The sequence below is a fragment of the Lissotriton vulgaris genome, chromosome 8 (assembly GCF_964263255.1).
Source record: "Lissotriton vulgaris chromosome 8, aLisVul1.2, whole genome shotgun sequence".
NCBI classification, from domain to species: domain Eukaryota; kingdom Metazoa; phylum Chordata; class Amphibia; order Caudata; family Salamandridae; genus Lissotriton; species Lissotriton vulgaris.
In genome coordinates, this window is record NC_141696.1 from 1,529,578,146 (window position 1) to 1,529,592,082 (window position 13,937).

Below are 13,937 nucleotides of genomic sequence, written 5' to 3' on the forward strand. Positions count from 1 at the left end.
AGACCTATTTTGTTAGAAGCAAGGAACCTCTCAACTGTGCCGAAACCCGGGATTGAACCAGGACCTTTAGATCTTCAGTCTAACGCTCTCCCAACTGAGCTTCTTTCGGCCTGCTTATAGCTGTGGTCTTCATACTTTAATTTAAACCATTTAACAAAATAGATGCAGGACCTGGATTTTTAACCTCATATGGTAGAGATATGTTTTAAGGAGTCCTGTATCATTCCGCAATTAACTGGTACAATGGGTAAATAGCATTTTTGGGATCCAGGTTAGGTAGTTGTTTTTTTAACTCTGAATGGACTAGCACTATATTACCCAGATATATTTGGCATGAGTAGGTAAGCAATGTCATCTGAATACTGACATCTGTGTTCAAGGGGAAGTGGAATGTGATGCAGACAAGAGTTTACTTTACAAAAAAGGACAAAATGGAAAACATTCATAGTCAAACCTGAAGGCAAGATAGGTGGAAGAAAGTTTAAAAGGAGGACAGAAAGCAAAGTCTATGTTGAATTGATCATTTTGTAGATCAGTTGATAAAAATGTTAATAGAGAAAAAAGTACTACAGCTGATTCCAAGACCTATTTTGTTAGAAGCAAGGTACCTCTCATCTGTGCCGAAACCCGGGATTGAACCAGAGACCTTTAGATCTTTAGTCTAACGCTCTCCCAACTGAGCTATTTCGGCCTTCTGATAGCTGGGGTCTTCATACTTTAATTTGAACCATTTAACAAAATAGATGCAGGACCTGGATTTTTAACCTCATATGGTAGAGATATGTTTTAAGGAGTCCTGTATCATTCCCCAGTTAACTGGTGCAATGGGTAAATAGCATTTTTGGGATCCAGGTTAGGTAGTTGTTTTGTTAACTCTGAATGGACTAGCACTATATTACCCAGATATATTTGGCATGAGTAGGTAAGCAATGTCATCTGACTACTGACATCTGTGTTCAAGGGGAAGTGGAATGTGATGCAGACAAGAGTTTACTTTACAAAAAAGGACAAAATGGAAAACATTCATAGTCAAACCTGAAGGCAAGATAGGTGGAAGAAAGTTTAAAAGGAGGACAGAAAGCAAAGTCTATGTTGAATTGATCATTTTGTAGATCAGTTGATAAAAATGTTGATAGAGAAAAGAGTACTACAGCTGATTCCAAGACCTATTTTGTTAGAATCAAGGAACCTCTCAACTGTGCCGAAACCCGGGATTGAACCAGGGACCTTTAGATCTTTAGTCTAACGCTCTCCCAACTTAGCTATTTCGGCCTGCTAATAGCTGTGGTCTTCATACTTTAATTTAAACCATTTAACAAAATAGATGCAGGACCTGGATATTTAACGTTATATGGTGAGATATGTTTTAAGGAGTCCTGTATCATTCCGCAATTAACTGGTGCAATGGGTAAATAGCATTTTTGGGATCCAGGTTAGGTAGTTGTTTTTTTAACTCTGAATGGACTAGCACTATATTACCCAGATATATTTGGCATGAGTAGGTAAGCAATGTCATCTGACTACTGACATCTGTGTTCAAGGGGAAGTGGAAGGTAATGCAGACAAGAGTTTACTTTACAAAAAAGCATGAAATGGGAAATATTCATTGTCAAACCTGAAGGTAAGAGAGGTGGAAGCAAGTTTAGAAGGAGGATATAAAGCAAAGTCTATGTTAAATTGATTGTGTTGTAGATCAGTTGGAAAAAATTTGATGAATAGAGAAAAAGTACTACAGCTGATTCCAAGACCTATTTTGTTAGAAGCAAGGAACCTCTCAACTGTGCCGAAACCCGGGATTGTACCAGGGACCTTTAGATCTTCAGTCTAACGCTCTCCAAACTGAGCTATTTCGGCCTTCTCATAGCTGTGGTCTTCATACTTTAATTTGAACCATTTAACAAAATAGATGCAGGACCTGGATTTTTAACCTCATATGGTAGAGATATGTTTTAAGGAGTCCTGTATCATTCCCCAGTTAACTGGTGCAATGGGTAAATAGCATTTTTGGGATCCAGGTTAGGTAGTTGTTTTTTTAACTCTGAATGGACTAGCACTATATTACCTAGATATATTTGGCATGAGTAGGTAAGCAATGTCATCTGACTACTGACATCTGTGTTCAAGGGGAAGTGGAATGTGATGCAGACAAGAGTTTACTTTACAAAAAAGGACGAAATGGGAAACATTCATTGTCAAACCTGAAGGCAAGATAGGTGGAAGAAAGTTTAAAAAGAGGACAGAAAGCAAAGTCTATGTTGAATTGATCATTTTGTAGATCAGTTGATAAAAATGTTGATAGAGAAAAAAGTACTACAGCTTATTCCAAGACCTATTTTGTTAGAAGCAAGGAACCTCTCAACTGTGCCGAAACCCGGGATTGAAACAGGGACCTTTAGATCTTCAATCTAACGCTCTCCCAACTGAGCTATTGCAGCCTGCTTATAGCTGTGGTCTTCATACTTTAATTTAAACCATTTAACAAAATAGATGCAGGACCTGGATTTTTAACCTTATATGGTGAGATATGTTTTAAGGAGTCCTGTATCATTCCGCAATTAACTGGTGCAATGGGTAAATATCATTTTTGGGATCCAGGTTAGGTAGTTGTTTTTTTAACTCTGAATGGACTAGCACTATATTACCCAGATATATTTGGCATGAGTAGGTAAGCAATGTCATCTGACTACTGACATCTGTGTTCAAAGGGAAGTGGAAGGTAATGCAGACAAGAGTTTACTTTACAAAAAAGCATGAAATGGGAAATATTCATTGTCAAACCTGAAGGTAAGAGAGGTGGAAGCAAGTTTAGAAGGAGGATATAAAGCAAAGTCTATGTTAAATTGATTGTGTTGTAGATCAGTTGGAAAAAATTTGATGAATAGAGAAAAAGTACTACAGCTGATTCCAAGACCTATTTTGTTAGAAGCAAGGAACCTCTCAACTGTGCCGAAACCCGGGATTGAACCAGGGACCTTTAGATCTTCAGTCTAACGCTCTCCAAACTGAGCTATTTCGGCCTTCTCATAGCTGTGGTCTTCATACTTTAATTTGAACCATTTAACAAAATAGATGCAGGACCTGGATTTTTAACCTCATATGGTAGAGATATGTTTTAAGGAGTCCTGTATCATTCCCCAGTTAACTGGTGCAATGGGTAAATAGCATTTTTGGGATCCAGGTTAGGTAGTTGTTTTTTTAACTCTGAAGGGACTAGCACTATATTACCTAGATATATTTGGCATGAGTAGGTAAGCAATGTCATCTGACTACTGACATCTGTGTTCAAGGGGAAGTGGAATGTGATGCAGACAAGAGTTTACTTTACAAAAAAGGACGAAATGGGAAACATTCATTGTCAAACCTGAAGGCAAGATAGGTGGAAGAAAGTTTAAAAAGAGGACAGAAAGCAAAGTCTATGTTGAATTGATCATTTTGTAGATCAGCTGATAAAAATGTTGATAGAGAAAAAAGTACTACAGCTTATTCCAAGACCTATTTTGTTAGAAGCAAGGAACCTCTCAACTGTGCCGAAACCCGGGATTGAAACAGGGACCTTTAGATCTTCAGTCTAACGCTCTCCCAACTGAGCTATTGCAGCCTGCTTATAGCTGTGGTCTTCATACTTTAATTTAAACCATTTAACAAAATAGATGCAGGACCTGGATTTTTAACCTCATATGGTAGAGGTATGTTTTGAGGAGTCCTGTATCATTCCGCAATTAACTGGTGCAATGGGCAAATAGCAGTTTTGGGATCCAGGTTAGGTAGTTGTTTTTTTAACTCTGAATGGACTGGCACTATATTACCCAGATATATTTGGCATGAGTAGGTAAGCAATGTCATCTGACTACTGACATCTGTATTCAAGGGGAGGTGGAAGGTAATGCAGACAAGAGTTTACTTTACAAAAAAGCATGAAATGGGAAATATTCATTGTCAAACCTGAAGGTAAGAGAGGTGGAAGCAAGTTTAGAAGGAGGACATAAAGCAAAGTCTATGTTAAATTGATTGTGTTGTAGATCAGTTGGAAAACATTTGATGAATAGAGAAAAAGTACTACAGCTGATTCCAAGACCTATTTTGTTAGAAGCAAGGAACCTCTCAACTGTGCCGAAACCCGGGATTGAACCAGGGACCTTTAGATCTTCAGTCTAACGCTGTCCCAACTGAGCTATTTCGGCCTGCTTATAGCTGTGGTCTTCATACTTTAATTTAAACCATTTAACAAAATAGATGCAGGACCTGGATTTTTAACCTCATATGGTAGAGATATGTTTTAAGGAGTCCTGTATCATTCCCCAGTTAACTGGTGCAATGGGTAAATAGCATTTTTGGGATCCAGGTTAGGTAGTTGTTTTTTTAACTCTGAATGGACTAGCACTATATTACCTAGATATATTTGGCATGAGTAGGTAAGCAATGTCATCTGACTACTGACATCTGTGTTCAAGGGGAAGTGGAATGTGATGCAGACAAGAGTTTACTTTACAAAAAAGGACGAAATGGGAAACATTCGTTGTCAAACCTGAAGGCAAGATAGGTGGAAGAAAGTTTAAAAGGAGGACAGAAAGCAAAGTCTATGTTGAATTGATCATTTTGTAGATCAGTTGATAAAACTGTTGATAGAGAAAAAAGTACTACAGCTGATTCCAAGACCTATTTTGTTAGAAGCAAGGAACCTCTCAACTGTGCCGAAACCCGGGATGGAACCAGGGACCTTTTGATCTTCAGTCTAACGCTCTCCCAACTGAGCTATTGCGGCCTGCTTATAGCTGTGGTCTTCATACTCTAATTTAAACCATTTAACAAAATAGATGCAGGACCTGGATTTTTTTTTTTTTTTTTTTTTTTTGGAAAACCTTTATTTGTAGAAAAAGTACACCGCTATTTAGCCATACATCCCGGAGGCCAGGCAGCATTAAGGCGGCAGGTAGATTCATGTACAAAACAGTGCGCAGAAGCAGTCAGGTTTAATTTTCAATAACAAACAACTAAAAACCATAAGGAATAAAAAGGGCCCCGAAGGGTCACCAAAGAACGAAGCGCCTAGGCACGGAAAAATTAGGAAGAGAGAGAGAAGAGAAAGAGTTGGCCGAGGGCAGTGCATAAGTAGTAAAGGGGCACAGCGGGAGGGGGTCGGGGGCCGCACATCCAACACAACTCAGAATAACAATCACAGTACGAAGGTATGGGGGGGATATCATTCCAGGATGTTCCGTCTGGAATCACGGGAAGGGTAGCATTCTATGGGGAGGACTGGACGTCCAAGTCCGGCTCAGGCGGGGGTTCGCATAAATCGCCCCGATACGAATTCCAGGCGCCCCATACAGATCTCCACATTCTGGGCTTGCCCCTGGCCACATACACCGTTTTCTCCCGTAGCATGCACCAGTCCATGTTGTTCTCCCAGAGGCTAAGAGAAGGGGGAGCGGGCGCGCCCCACTTCTGGGCAATGTCCCTCTTGGCCACCATGTTGCCTAAGGTGACCCATCGGGTCTGGGCCACACTGTAATCATTCGGACACCACACATTGAGGAGGCAACGTCGAGCCTCGGCCGGCAGGGCCACTCCAGTCACCTCCTCCATCACCTCATGCACTCGCGTCCAGTACCGGGCCACACCAGGACACTCCCAGATGATGTGTAGGAAGGTAGCAAGCATACCACAACCCCGCCGACACAGGCCATCCGTAGAAAGCCCCATATGGATGAGCCTGGGGCCGGTGATATACACCCTATGCAGGATTTTCAGCTGGACCAGACGTAGTCGCGCCGATATGGCCACCTCCCTGGGGGAAGAGGCCGCTGACTGCCATTCCTCATCGTCCATTTCTATGCCATCATTCACCCAGTGCATCCGCAGTCGTTCAAGCAGGTCCACCCTCACGTTGATCAGTTTTTTGTAGGTCAGGGAAATGGAGCTGTCCGGCATATGGCCGTCCAGCACCCGATCCTCCAGGGGCGAAGACTCAGGGATAGCACCACCGTCAGAGACGTGGGGGGAGAGGGCGTGGCTAAGCTGGGCGTGTCGGAAATATTCCGTCGGCGCCAGCTGATACTCAAGTTGCAGCGAAGCGAACGACTTGACCCTCCCCCGCACAACCATGTCACCAACTTTAGATATGCCGATGGTGTCCCACCGGTCAAAACCTTTGGTCTTCCACAGTTTCCCCAGCACATCAGAGTCATACAGGGGAGTGGCCAAAGTGATCTTATCTTTCCAGCCAAGGGTGTCCGTCACCGTGCGCCACGCCTGTACCATCGTTCTGGTGGGGCCCGTTAACCTGCGATCCAATGACATGGAATAAAGAGCTCTGTAGTAGTTACCGTCATTAACTAGCCACCGATCCATAGCGTAGCCCGGACTTACCGCGGGGCCATAGAGGCCGTGGTTAACCGCCGCAAGTTGGGACGCCCAATAATACCGCCGCATATCCGGTAGTGCAATACCACCGTCATAGCAGGTAATAGTCAGTTTAGGCAGTGATATTCTCGGCCGTCCATCCCACAGCAATGCCCGCTGCAGGGATTCGATCTCGCCAAAGTACTTGGTGGGGACTAGGTCCTGTGAGTTCTGCAGAGCGTATAGGAAGCGGGGCAGCGCCATCATCTTAAACAGTGCAGCCCTGCCCATCAAGGAGATAGGCAGTTTCTTCCATATCTCGACATCCCTCCGTAAGCGCTCTAGCGGTGGCAGAAGATTGCGTGTGTATCGGGCGCGGGGGTCGCGCGACACGTAGATGCCCAGGTACCGGAAGCCCTGTTGGGCCACCTGAATCGAGCACCCACGGGGGAGGCGCGGAGTGGCCCCACACACCGTGTATAGTGAGGATTTCGACCAGTTGATCACCAGCCCCGAGAGCGACCCAAAGGCACCCAACAGGTCAAAAACCACAATGAGCGAGCGACAAGGAGAGGTAAGATAAAGGAGGATGTCGTCCGCGTAAAGCGACACTCGTTCCTCGAAACCCGGCGACCACGTGATCCCCGAAACATCGGGGTGCGTTCTAATCCTCGCTGCCAGTGGCTCCAGCGCTAGTGCAAACAAAAGCGGCGAAAGCGGGCAGCCCTGTCTGGTGCCTCTGTGCAGCGCGAAGGAGGCCGAAAGCCTACCGTTAACAGCCACATTAGCCAACGGTGCAGAATATAACAGTCGGACCCATCCAATGTAGGATGGCCCGAAGCCCAACTTAGCTAGTACTGCCCACAAATAATTCCACTCTAGGGAATCGAAAGCCATAGTAGCGTCAAGTGAGGCCAGGACCGCCGGGTCGCGAAGCAAGTGAGCGCGTGCCAGAACTGCGTGGAGTCTCCTTAAGTTGAGCGCCGTGTTCCGGTGTGGTATGAACCCGGACTGGTCCGGATGTACAAGGTCCGTGATCACGCCCACCAGCCGGTTGGCTAACAGTTTTGCTAAGATCTTGGGTTCAGCATTTAACAGTGAAATGGGCCTGTATGACCGGGCCGAATTCCACGGCTTCCCTTCCTTGTGGATCACCACAATGGTGGCGAGTCTCTGGTCTGGGGGGAGTTCCCCCCGCTCGCGGGCCTCGAGGAACATTTTGCGCAACGGCGCGGCCAGCGCGTCAGCTTTTAGCTTGTACAATTCCACCGGGATACCGTTAGGACCCGGCGCTTTACCAGATCACAACGAGTGGATCGCCAGGGCAACCTCGTCATCAGACAGGTCTCGATCCATGTCCTCACGGTCAAGATCGGATAGGCAGGGGAGGTCAATATCTTCCAGATAGGAGGCCGAAGCGGATTCCGGGAGGGAGGTTGCGGAGGTATAAATCCCCTCGAAGTATTCAGCGAAGGACCCGGCTATAGCCGCCGGGTCCGTCAAGGTTAAACCGTCCTCACCCACCAGTTCCGGGACCACCCGGGACGCCAATTCCCGCTTGTCCAACCAGGCCAAGAGCTTACCTGCTTTATCACCGGAATCATAAATCCTTCCCTGCTGTTCCCTGCCCAAGGCCTTCGCTGCGTCAGCAGTGGTGGCCCGGAGCTCGGATTGTTTAAGCGAGATGGCATGAATCAGGTCGGGTGACGGGCCTAGCTCCAACTGAGCGTCCAGGTCTGCAAGGTCAGACTCCAGCCGCACCACGTTTTCATCGCGGCGGCGGCGTGCCTCCGCGATCAGGGAAAAGGCCTCGCCACGAATAACAGTCTTAAAGGCCTCCCATAGGGAGACGGCTGAGTCTACGGAGCCAGTATTCTCAATAAAGTACCGGTCCATAGCCTTGGTCAGGAGGGATCGGGTCTTCGGATCGCGAAAGTACCACGGGCTAATGGGGGCAACTCGCGAGGATGCGGGGACCTGGAAGTCAAACGAGACCCAGACCGGAGAGTGGTCCGAGATACCTCGGGCCAGGAGGCGCGCGGTGGAGACAGACTGCGCCTGGGCCGCCGGGGCCAGGACGTAGTCCAGCCTAGAGAAGCTACCGTGAGCACCCGAGAGAAAGGAATACTGTCGCTGTGTAGGGTGTAGCAGTCGCCAACAATCAATCATCCCCATGGAACATACAAAGTCAGGCATCCAAGACTGGGAAGGGCGAAGATCCCTGGGAGGAAAACGGTCGAGTTCCCCTGAGACAACCGAATTGAAGTCCCCACCCACCAGCAGCAATCCCTCGGGAAGACCTAAAATGGCGCCACCCAGGTCCCTGAAAGTAGTCTCCTGCAACCCCGGGGACACATAAACCAAAACCAAAACCAGTGTGCGGCCCTCCCATCTACCCACCAACGTCACGTATCTGCCTCTATCATCAGCCAGCACAGACTCCACCTCCAACGGAAGGGACGCGCGCACCATTATGCCCACCCCCCTGGAACCCGAAGAGAAACCTGCGTGAGCCACCATTTTGTAACCCCGTCTATTCAGGGCCTTGCATGCATGACCCACCAAGTGGGTCTCCTGTAGGAAAACTACATCTGGCGAGCATCGCTTAATCATTTGTAACACAACACCCCTCTTGATACGATCCCCCAACCCGTTTACATTCCAGCTCAGCAAATGAAGCAGTTTACCCCCCATCGTCAAGGACGCTCCGCGTCCCCCCCCCCACCTCCCACATCAGCGCCCAGTGCAGCGAAATAACATACCAAAAGTTCCTCAGCCAGAATAAGAGACTAAACAAAGAGAAAGTACAAAAACACACACCCCAACTACCCCCCACCCTGCACCCCTGCATCAGACCAAAATCCACCCCAACTAGCAGTGTGCCTGTCGCCCCTTAACTAACCTACAAAAAGCCCACGAAGGAGAAAGGAGGCATCCCATCCCCTCCCGTCATCCCCCATATCAATAACAAAATGAGTCAATTTAAGCAGCAGTGTCTAAAGTCGAAGCACCTCACGGCCTCCCAGTTCTCGGAAGACAAGTAGCCAAGAAATCATTCCTGTGCAGCCGCTCCTCCGGTGGTTCCCTCCGTCCGGTCGGTTGATTCAGGCCGTTCCTGGGGTAGGGTGTCGAGCCAGTGTCCCGCGTCGTCAGGAAAGTCGAAGAAGAAAGTCCGGTGGTCTCGCTCGATGCGAAGCTTAGCAGGATAGAGCATAGAGTACCGCAGGCCCATTTCCCTGAGTCTCCGCTTCACCCCGGTGAAGCTCTGCCGCTGTTTCTGAACGGCCTGGGTGAAGTCCGGGAAGAAGTTCACTTCCGAGTTCTGGAAATGGAGAGGGCCCGCGGTCCTCGAAGCCTGTAGGATAGCATCTCTATCCCTATAATTGAACAGCCTCGCAATGATGGGGCGCGGGGTAGCTCCCGACTTGGGCGGCCCACCAGGAATCCTGTGGGCCCTCTCTACCGAGAAGAACTTGCTCAGGCCCCCCGGTTGTAGGTTCTTCACCACCAGTTCTTCCACAAAGAGTTCAGTCGAATCCTCCTCGGCCTTTTCCGGTACTCCGGTGATGCGGACATTTTGGCGCCGCGCGCGGCCTTCGAACTCATCCAGCCGACGCGCCAGTACGCCGTTAGCCAGTTTCAAAGTGCGCACCTCCGTCTGTATATCCGAGCCATCCGTGACCAGGCTGGATGTCTTAAGGTCCAAAGATTTCACCCGGTCATTGGTTTTCCCAAGGTCCGTCCTGATGAGATTCAGTTCGATTTTCAGGGAATCGACCTTGCTGGATAGCTCCTCGCGAAGTGTGTGCACCTCCGTCCTCACCCCCGATATCGCACCCATGACGTCCCTTAACGTTATCTCGGAATCGTCCGGCGACTCATCTCTTCTCGGGTCTCTTGTTCGGACCACCTGCACCGGTGATCCCTTAGACTGGGAGAAGCGCTCGGGGATAGTAGACTGGGATTGGGACGGCTTCCTGTTGATCCGTTGAGTCTTGCCCGCATCCGAGCCACCCTTGCCCGCCATGTTGGCAATCACGGGATAGGGGGGGGACACCGGGGGGCGAAAGAGTCCAGCGGGGTATTTTCAATGCACACAACAAGGATTTCAAGGTCCAGAATCAGGATCGGCCAGCAAGGCGATCGAAGCTCAGGTGCACCCCTCGGGCCGGAGAAGCACTGGCAGGGAGGAACTCCGTATGGACACCGCTACATTCCACCCTGGCACAAGCGGTGCGGGAGGAGCCTCCGGAATCGTCGACACAACTAAGGCTAGGAATGTCCAATTTTCAATCCGAAAGCGGGAGCCGCATCAGGCCCGGCTTAGCGACCGATTCCTATCATTGTGGGACAGGATGGAGAGCAGGATTAATTCGGAAGATCGGGAGGTCTTCGGAGCTCCGAGCTCACGCGGCCATCTTGGTTGGCAGCGAAGCTCCTCCCCCCAGGACCTGGATTTTTAACCTCATATAGTAGAGATATGTTTTAAGGAGTCCTGTATCATTCCGCAATTAACTGGTGCAATGGGCAAATTGCAGTTTTGGGATCCAGGTTAGGTAGTTGTTTTTTTTAACTCTGAATGGACTAGCACTATATTACCCAGATATATTTGGCATGAGTAGGTAAGCAATGTCATCTGACTACTGACATCTGTATTCAAGGGGAGGTGGAAGGTAATGCAGACAAGAGTTTACTTTACAAAAAAGCATGAAATGGGAAATATTCATTGTCAAACCTGAAGGTAAGAGAGGTGGAAGCAAGTTTAGAAGGAGGACATAAAGCAAAGTCTATGTTAAATTGATTGTGTTGTAGATCAGTTGGAAAAAATTTGATGAATAGAGAAAAAGTACTACAGCTGATTCCAAGACCTATTTTGTTAGAAGCAAGGAACCTCTCAACTGTGCCGAAACCCGGGATTGAACCAGGGACCTTTAGATCTTCAGTCTAACGCTCTCCAAACTGAGCTATTTCGGCCTTCTCATAGCTGTGGTCTTCATACTTTAATTTGAACCATTTAACAAAATAGATGCAGGACCTGGATTTTTAACCTCATATGGTAGAGATATGTTTTAAGGAGTCCTGTATCATTCCCCAGTTAACTGGTGCAATGGGTAAATAGCATTTTTGGGATCCAGGTTAGGTAGTTGTTTTTTTTAACTCTGAATGGACTAGCACTATATTACCTAGATATATTTGGCATGAGTAGGTAAGCAATGTCATCTGACTACTGACATCTGTGTTCAAGGGGAAGTGGAATGTGATGCAGACAAGAGTTTACTTTACAAAAAAGGACGAAATGGGAAACATTCATTGTCAAACCTGAAGGCAAGATAGGTGGAAGAAAGTTTAAAAAGAGGACAGAAAGCAAAGTCTATGTTGAATTGATCATTTTGTAGATCAGCTGATAAAAATGTTGATAGAGAAAAAAGTACTACAGCTTATTCCAAGACCTATTTTGTTAGAAGCAAGGAACCTCTCAACTGTGCCGAAACCCGGGATTGAAACAGGGACCTTTAGATCTTCAGTCTAACGCTCTCCCAACTGAGCTATTGCAGCCTGCTTATAGCTGTGGTCTTCATACTTTAATTTAAACCATTTAACAAAATAGATGCAGGACCTGGATTTTTAACCTCATATGGTAGAGGTATGTTTTGAGGAGTCCTGTATCATTCCGCAATTAACTGGTGCAATGGGCAAATAGCAGTTTTGGGATCCAGGTTAGGTAGTTGTTTTTTTAACTCTGAATGGACTGGCACTATATTACCCAGATATATTTGGCATGAGTAGGTAAGCAATGTCATCTGACTACTGACATCTGTATTCAAGGGGAGGTGGAAGGTAATGCAGACAAGAGTTTACTTTACAAAAAAGCATGAAATGGGAAATATTCATTGTCAAACCTGAAGGTAAGAGAGGTGGAAGCAAGTTTAGAAGGAGGACATAAAGCAAAGTCTATGTTAAATTGATTGTGTTGTAGATCAGTTGGAAAAAATTTGATGAATAGAGAAAAAGTACTACAGCTGATTCCAAGACCTATTTTGTTAGAAGCAAGGAACCTCTCAACTGTGCCGAAACCCGGGATTGAACCAGGGACCTTTAGATCTTCAGTCTAACGCTGTCCCAACTGAGCTATTTCGGCCTGCTTATAGCTGTGGTCTTCATACTTTAATTTAAACCATTTAACAAAATAGATGCAGGACCTGGATTTTTAACCTCATATGGTAGAGATATGTTTTAAGGAGTCCTGTATCATTCCCCAGTTAACTGGTGCAATGGGTAAATAGCATTTTTGGGATCCAGGTTAGGTAGTTGTTTTTTTAACTCTGAATGGACTAGCACTATATTACCTAGATATATTTGGCATGAGTAGGTAAGCAATGTCATCTGACTACTGACATCTGTGTTCAAGGGGAAGTGGAATGTGATGCAGACAAGAGTTTACTTTACAAAAAAGGACGAAATGGGAAACATTTGTTGTCAAACCTGAAGGCAAGATAGGTGGAAGAAAGTTTAAAAGGAGGACAGAAAGCAAAGTCTATGTTGAATTGATCATTTTGTAGATCAGTTGATAAAACTGTTGATAGAGAAAAAAGTACTACAGCTGATTCCAAGACCTATTTTGTTAGAAGCAAGGAACCTCTCAACTGTGCCGAAACCCGGGATGGAACCAGGGACCTTTTGATCTTCAGTCTAACGCTCTCCCAACTGAGCTATTGCGGCCTGCTTATAGCTGTGGTCTTCATACTCTAATTTAAACCATTTAACAAAATAGATGCAGGACCTGGATTTTTTTTTTTTTTTTTTGGAAAACCTTTATTTGTAGAAAAAGTACACCGCTATTTAGCCATACATCCCGGAGGCCAGGCAGCATTAAGGCGGCAGGTAGATTCATGTACAAAACAGTGCGCAGAAGCAGTCAGGTTTAATTTTCAATAACAAACAACTAAAAACCATAAGGAATAAAAAGGTCCCCGAAGGGTCACCAAAGAACGAAGCGCCTAGGCACGGAAAAATTAGGAAGAGAGAGAGAAGAGAAAGAGTTGGCCGAGGGCAGTGCATAAGTAGTAAAGGGGCACAGCGGGAGGGGGTCGGGGGCCGCACATCCAACACAACTCAGAATAACAATCACAGTACGAAGGTATGGGGGGGATATCATTCCAGGATGTTCCGTCTGGAATCACGGGAAGGGTAGCATTCTATGGGGAGGACTGGACGTCCAAGTCCGGCTCAGGCGGGGGTTCGCATAAATCGCCCCGATACGAATTCCAGGCGCCCCATACAGATCTCCACATTCTGGGCTTGCCCCTGGCCACATACACCGTTTTCTCCCGTAGCATGCACCAGTCCATGTTGTTCTCCCAGAGGCTAAGAGAAGGGGGAGCGGGCGCGCCCCACTTCTGGGCAATGTCCCTCTTGGCCACCATGTTGCCTAAGGTGACCCATCGGGTCTGGGCCACACTGTAATCATTCGGACACCACACATTGAGGAGGCAACGTCGAGCCTCGGCCGGCAGGGCCACTCCAGTCACCTCCTCCATCACCTCATGCACTCGCGTCCAGTACCGGGCCACACCAGGACACTCCCAGATGATGTG

At 46.9% G+C, this 13,937-nt stretch overlaps 2 non-coding genes across 2 annotated transcripts; both read right to left on the minus strand.

Moving 5' to 3' along the window:
* Positions 1-618: 618 nt before the first annotated feature.
* Positions 619-691, minus strand: TRNAF-AAA (transfer RNA phenylalanine (anticodon AAA)). The gene has a single exon. It is a non-coding gene; the product is annotated as a tRNA-Phe (tRNA).
* Positions 692-1,199: 508 nt separating this feature from the next.
* Positions 1,200-1,272, minus strand: TRNAF-AAA (transfer RNA phenylalanine (anticodon AAA)). Its single transcript has one exon. It is a non-coding gene; the product is annotated as a tRNA-Phe (tRNA).
* Positions 1,273-13,937: the final 12,665 nt, after the last annotated feature.